Source organism: Ruditapes philippinarum, unplaced genomic scaffold (assembly GCF_026571515.1).
Source record: "Ruditapes philippinarum isolate M1 unplaced genomic scaffold, ASM2657151v2 ctg10038_1_1_1_1, whole genome shotgun sequence".
Taxonomy (NCBI): Eukaryota; Metazoa; Mollusca; class Bivalvia; order Venerida; family Veneridae; genus Ruditapes; species Ruditapes philippinarum.
The window spans coordinates 1-7,340 of NW_026858362.1; the positions used below are offsets into that span (position 1 = coordinate 1).

The 7,340-nt window shown below is 30.0% G+C and overlaps 1 long non-coding RNA gene across 1 annotated transcript; it reads right to left on the reverse strand.

The window, feature by feature from the left end:
- Positions 1 to 1,400: 1,400 nt before the first annotated feature.
- LOC132752952 (uncharacterized) lies at positions 1,401 to 7,040 on the reverse strand. The gene is made up of 4 exons (XR_009628880.1): positions 6,906 to 7,040; positions 2,965 to 3,056; positions 1,951 to 2,025; positions 1,401 to 1,529 (listed from the first exon to the last, which is right to left on the reverse strand). It is a non-coding gene; the product is annotated as an uncharacterized LOC132752952 (long non-coding RNA).
- Positions 7,041 to 7,340: the final 300 nt, after the last annotated feature.

Here is a 7,340-nt window from a genome sequence, read left to right on the forward strand (position 1 = left end):
ACCATCCAGTGTTTTGTGAGATGCTGCACGTTCAATTCTATCTATTGAAAAGACGAAATAGAACTAAATCTTATTTTCCTTTTTTTTTGTCCCATTTAATGGTCTCATTCTAGCAAACATCTTATTGAATCGTTTGAACAAAGAAGTATTTTGCATGTAAGACTAAATTTTGTAGTATATACACGGGCAGTCAAAATGTCATATCACTACCACGTTTTAGATAAGTCAAATGCTAAAAAATAATGAAACTTCACAGCTTTGCAAAATTCAGCTAATACTTTGTTAACTGTTGAAGAATATGTTTTGCTACATACAACTAAGAGGTGTTTTCTCTTGTAATATCACGTGTGTATCGTAACGTTAGCTCATTAGATCCTCTAAAAATTTACAATATGGAGAAATAAGATACCTAATAAGTACTGTATTCGTAAACACGGAGCGTAGAGCTCAAGTCTGCAAATTTTCTGTTCTGTTCTGTTCCTTTTCGTTATCGTTAAAGCAGAGATAACGAAGGGTTTGCTTTAATTTCATTTCAAAAACTCATTTTCTGCAGTAGCAGTTCAAAGGTGGTTACAAAAATGCTTATGACAAATGTCAAAGTAATTGTGTTAAAACGCATGCTCGGTTAAATTTGGAACTGACTTCTTCCACACATGTTTGAGAGTATAAATGAATTCTCTAACATTGACTTTGAAAAATAATGTCTCTTTTTTAATTTTTTTAATTTTATTTGATCCAGACACTTGTTTTAATGTCCTACTGACAGCCCCTTATTATAACGGGTTTTGCCAATCAAGTTAATAAATGAAAATACTGTTTTTATATATTTATAACATAAAATAGTTTATATTTTTTATTCTGTTGTAAAAAAATCATATTAAAATAATATGTAGTTCCTATTATTAATATTACCAAGTTGCATAATTGAACATATATGATGGAGACTCAAATAAACGTTGTTAATTAAAAGTTACATGTTCATTATTTGCGTCGTGAAGGTAGTGTTGTACTTTGACCAATTAATATTTTTGTTTACTATTACCTTATACAGTGCATACTGTTTTAATTATGTTATTCTCCTTTCTTCTTTAATTATTTTATAATAAAAAGAGCCTGTCATTAGTAAGAAATTAATACTCAACATTCCAATGGAATGGAACAATGTAACAACATTATCATTTTGCATTTTAAAATTGTGCTTTTCGGACGTGTTCTAGGTCGGGAGTAAATAGAAACTGAAAAACTTCCGATTTTCGAACGAAAGATCACACGGTGTCCACCTGTGTTACTGACATATTTCACGCTTTGCTAATAAAGCTAAAATAATAGAACCATAACCAATTCATGTAACGCAAAATGAGCTGGTTATTTTAAAAATTTTGTTTATTTTGAAAATGATTGACATTGTGAACCTTACCTGTTTTATTGGTCTTCCTGTCAAATGGGCTGACATTACACAGGATCGTGTTACAACACTTTACGTTTCCATCTCCCGAATTAGCAGGCAAGTTCAGAAGGATCTCGCATTGCTATGAAATAAAGGCCATATTTCATTATTTTATGACACATGTTGGCAGAAAATGACAATTTATTTGGTTTATAAATGTAGATTTAATTGAAGCAGATATGTTTTATTTTTAATCACAAAATGCTGTGTGTAATCATGAATGCTTGTAAACATATGTTTTTGAAATATGCGATAGATGAAGAAATAATGATAATAATAATAATAAAAATGATAAAAATAATAATAAAAAACAACACTTTCATCAACATAATATTTTCTCTTAAGATCCTTTGAAATAATGTTTTCACAAAGATCAACATTTTTTGACATATTAAATCTATAAGAACACTTTTTCAAATAACAACGATTAACAAAACATAATTATACTGTACTGTGTATATATATATATATATATATACAGATGTAAATTAACGTGTTAATACCGCTCGCTGAAATTTGCAGCCTAATTCATAAGCGCCAGGGCGATGGGAGTTTGGATGATTTGATACAGAACACGCCTGAAAAAAAAGGGATTTTATAATTATTTTTATATCAATTTGAGGATATTCAAATATATAATAAAAACACAAGAATCAATTCATTTGGAATGCATTTATTTTCCCCATATAAACTATCAAAATTATGTTTGCTTTTAACTCATTTAGTGTCTTCTACTTTTTATGATATCCTCAACTTATCAATTCAATTTTTTCTTACCTTTATGATCAATGATTCTTATCCTGTTACCCTCACATTTCTTCTTCATTATAATACCCTTTAAACATGGTTCATTCGTGGTATATAATTAGTGTATTTTATTTTCTTTTATTTTGATGTTCCCCTTATCCTTCTCTGCCATCGTACGTTTCACATATATATATATGCCTGTTTAAATTGGTTATCTTTGCTTCGATTGACATAATTTGGGGATGTTTCCATGAACGGCGCTCTTCATTATAGATATTTGTACTCATAATTTGAAGACTTAAATGCATATACATGTATAATCGTCAAGGGTTTAACCGGATAACATGTCACTTTCAAGAAAGGACCGAATTAACTTGTCAAAAAATAAGAAAGGCAGATTGCAAAACATAGTTTGTGCGTTCTCTTATTTCAATAAGACATATTAAGTGATAATTTCAAAGTGTTAAATAGATTTATGCAATAAAAGAATTTTAAACCAAATCTTTACTTACTATACTTATCAATTCAAAAAGTGGAATTATCAATATCCTAATATAAATAATTAAACTGTCATAATGCTTTCAGGCATTTTCATAAATGTCCAATAGTTAAGAAGGTAATGCATATATCGTTATCCTTCCATGGTTAATCATCAAATTAACTGTACGATTCAAAGAAGGTTTAATGCTGAACCCTTATATCAAAATACGTAAAGGACTTTGCCTCTCCCTTGTGTATATTTATTTAACTAGTAAACGATATAGACTTACGTATCTCTCTAAATCACAATCCACTATCGTTGTACACTCTGGTCCTCCCTCGTAGATTTCGTCACACTTAAAACACTGAGTATACTTTAACGCTAAAAAACAAGAACAAGTATTTCAAATCTACTGATTTTCACACGCCCAATATAATTCTCTTTACAAACAGTCCGACTATATACATTCACGGCATGAGAAAAAAATGCATTTTTACAGTTTGACCTATTTTCTGCCAATTCAGAAAACTTTTATTTTTGAATCAATTATTTGCACTATGTTCTTTGTAACTGAACATTACGCCTGTGGCTTTTGATCTACCTGCCTTTGTAACAATAAAACTCGAGGCGTGTGACAAGTTATGAAAGAAGCATCATTAAAAGGGTAACACCTAAACACCATTGGAAGGACCTTTAAAAGTTTTCCCATGCATCCTATTTTTTGCTAGTATTTTTTTCTAGTCATCATGCCACATTGATAAGTTTGGTGTTAAGTATAAATGATTTCACTGCCTCTGCTGTTGTATAACGGCTAACGAACAAACTTGAATCAAGCAGAGTCCGCAATCTTAAGGAACCTAAATGATTAAAGCAACCTACAATTAGCATCAATAATAAACATTTCTAAAAACAAAAACTTATGGCACCTATTCTTACAACAATGTATATTTTAAAAGATGAATAAATATAATTTATGATCCCACAAAAGAGACATTTCGTTATTGTATACCTTACAACATAGAAATCAAATGGATATTTGTTTTATAAGATAACCACATGGAACTCAGTCACTCCGAGTATTTTTGTGATAGAAAACATTCGTGATACAATTATAATTGCGTGATTGTTCGTTTGTTTGTTTGTATTTAACGGCACATTGACAGATTATTGGCCATACCGAGCCGAACACTGTAATATAATTGTTATCATGAGATTATTAAATAGAGAAAATGATAAGTATTCCTAATGAAAGTCCAATACAGCAAAATTGAAAATGTTGCAGGCTCAGTATGACTGAGCATGTTCATGGACGGTACTGTCATGTGCATTCTATCGTCCACGCCTCTTAAGCAGAATTCAACATTGAAACATGAAATGGTAAATTTATGAATTTTAAAACATCCGCAGATGAGCTCATATGACTGTTGTCATGGAACAATGTGTAATGTGACACTTCCATGAAAAGCGGCGTATATTTCCAAAATTAATAATAGAAAGCGTGTGCACTTTGAGAGAAACTAAACAAAATGGAAACTTAACGTGTGCAATCAATGATTATTTTGAAATAATTCAAACGGAAAACACGTCACTTGATCTATCTATCGATCAATTGCATTCCTATTGTTTTTGAGGAGAGGTCTAGGGTAATACAGGGTTTTCTAGGGTAATGCATGGTTACAAAATGAGTGAAATAAATCTTGAATTACATTTACATTTCTTCCTAAAGTATCATTAAATCATTAAATGTTTTGTGAGGTAAAACTATTTGGTCATATCTATCACGAACTTGTGCAAGAGCTTGGCATTGAAGGGGGGGGGGGGTAATGATAAAAAGCGGTTAAATATTGCTACACATATCATATACGTCATATAAAGTAAGTTCTAAGTTTATTTTGTAGTATACGACATTGTTTTTTGCAAAAATCATATTACAGCAAACTTCACTTATAGCGAACACGGTAAAAGCGAATTTCCGGTTTAAGGGAACAATTTATTTTGACCCGAATATTGGTGTTCTTTATTTAATATAAAAATATATGGTTATAGTGAACACGGTTATAAGGAATTATCGCTAATAAGGAACTCATTTCTTAGTCCCAATTTAGTTAATAGTACAGAACATAACACTTTTATAACGAACTCAAAAATATTGGCTATCTGTAAATAGATCAAGCATTTTCAACTTTCGCTTTCATTCGCAAGGATTAAAACTCGGGCGAATGTGCTGTTTATCGTTGTACTTCAATACACCATTCAAATGAATTTGTATAGTTTTTCTATTTTGGATATTTTAGCATGAGCTCTTATCACCAAGATAAAACGGTTATTTATTTATTTTCTTCAAAAGTTTAGCTCGAGGTAAATAATTGTAATAATCTATAATCGGTTTTCAACATAATCATGCATGCTTGCAAGCATGATCCATTGCAAACTGCAAAGTACGCTTGATTTAAATGAAAGGAAATGTGAATCTTACATTAGTAAAAGCCACCCTTAAATAATAATAGAGGGTATATAATATAAAAGGAATGAAATTTCGAAATCTTGTTCATTCGCAATCATGGAAAGAAAACGAAAATAGTTTAGAAACAAAATATTATATTTCATTTGAAATTGAGATAAGGAGTAAACCGAAAACTGAGAAAGCAATAAATTTCAATTTCAAAAAGTACACCCTCGGGTACTGTGTTTAAAAATGAAATAAATGACTATTTTTTTTAATCAAATTCTCTTCAAAATGGCGGACGATTATATTTAATCAGTTCGTTAAATGTAAATCTGTTCGCTATAAAAAAAGGAACGTATTCGCTATTTTCTTACAAGGAACTCCGGATATAAGGATCAGATTTTGAATGTCCCAGTGAGTTCGTTATAAGCGGAGTTTACTGTTAAATAAAAATTTTAATTCAACTTTAAGGTAGATCTTTGGTAATGCATTACCTCCTCTTTGAACAGTATTCAAATAGACTTGTCAATAACATTGAAATTGAGGGGCGTAGGTTCAAACCCGAGAAGGGGCAACTTTTTTCTTGGAAGAAAAACGTGATTTTAATTATATAGTCATTGTAGGTATTTATTTGCTAAAATGCCAAATTTAATAGCAAATATGATACCAGATATTTTCAAAATGTGATTAAATAAAAACTGAATGGTAAAAGTAATTTATATTTCGCATAATCAACCTTGTATATTCTGATTAAAATATAGGCAGACTTAGAAAACAGTCCCTCATTGTGGTAAATTTAAGGGGCATTTTGAATAAGGCTTTTATAAAGTGAAATGGTCAAATAAGTATTTAAAGTGGGCGGAGAAGGGTAACATTTTTATACATATGAACAACATTTTGTTTAGAAACAGTCATTTTATCATGTAAATCTGTTACCTGAATGTTATTATTTGTTTCTTTACAATGATCAATAGGAAAACATTTTTCATAATGATGATATTATAGATTATTAAGAGTGTCCTCATTTCTGATAAAAACCCTTCTAACAGCGAAGTTTTATTTCAGAAATATATCCATAACTCATAAACCACACGGTAAATTATATTAAAATTTTGAATACAGGTGACTGATAAGATATTTAACTGTCATATGTTGTCAATTTTACAGTGCCTTACTGTGCCCATTACCCATGATATACCTTTAACGTGTGTGTGTGCTGTTACAGTTTTCAAAATTTGATTATTGTTGACCATATAACTGAACTACCTTTAACGACTTTTCAACATTGAATAGAGGTTATTTGTATTAATTGAGTTTCCTATTTGGTAGTCAAAATGCCTCTGTTACAATTTAACTATTACTGTACCAATTATAATTTTGCCGTGTTTGGCTTTCGTTAGGGATTCTTATTTTCTCTACTTTATACGGGCGATGAAAAAACTTCGACAAATCGAAAATTCAACAAATAAAAAAAAACATTTCGACTTATATAATTATAACAGTTTTTATAAAGAGTATATTGGGATAAATCGGTATTTTAATTTTGCTTTAAATCTGAAAAAAAAATCCTCGAAATATAAATCACAACAACATTAAACAAATCGAGAAATATTGACTGATCAAAGAAGGACTCACTGATGTTCTACTGATGTTCTTTTATAACAAAAAGTTTCATATTTATCTCTACATACTTCACATCATGATGATGATTGTCAATAACGCTATAAATGAACTCAAAAAGTCATTTCTGAGGGCTATTTTGCCTTTAATACTAGAACTCTTACGTTTAATATAACCACACCCTTCTGTGTTGCAGCCATCTTCAAAACAACACTCTGAACATAGAGTCAGATTATCGATAGCTTGTTTCGTCAATTGTATATTACCTCCGTATGCTATCTTATTGCAATATTCTAGTCTGCAGTACTGAATAAGAAAAATAAATCCATATAATGATTTAAAAGCAACCTTAGAGGAAGCATTTGTACGGGAAAAAAATGAAAAAAAAAAACACCGCAGGCTCGGTTTAATTGAACCTTCCAATTCACAGAAGTAGTAAACATTCTTAGTTTTTTTTTTTGAGAAAAAGAGCATAAAACTAAAATTCATTTAGATTTAATATGAATTATCTTAAATGATATTGAGAAATAAAGAATGAATTAAATGAAAATTAATAATTTAGAAAATAATAAATGTTAAAGATATGTCATATTCAAGCG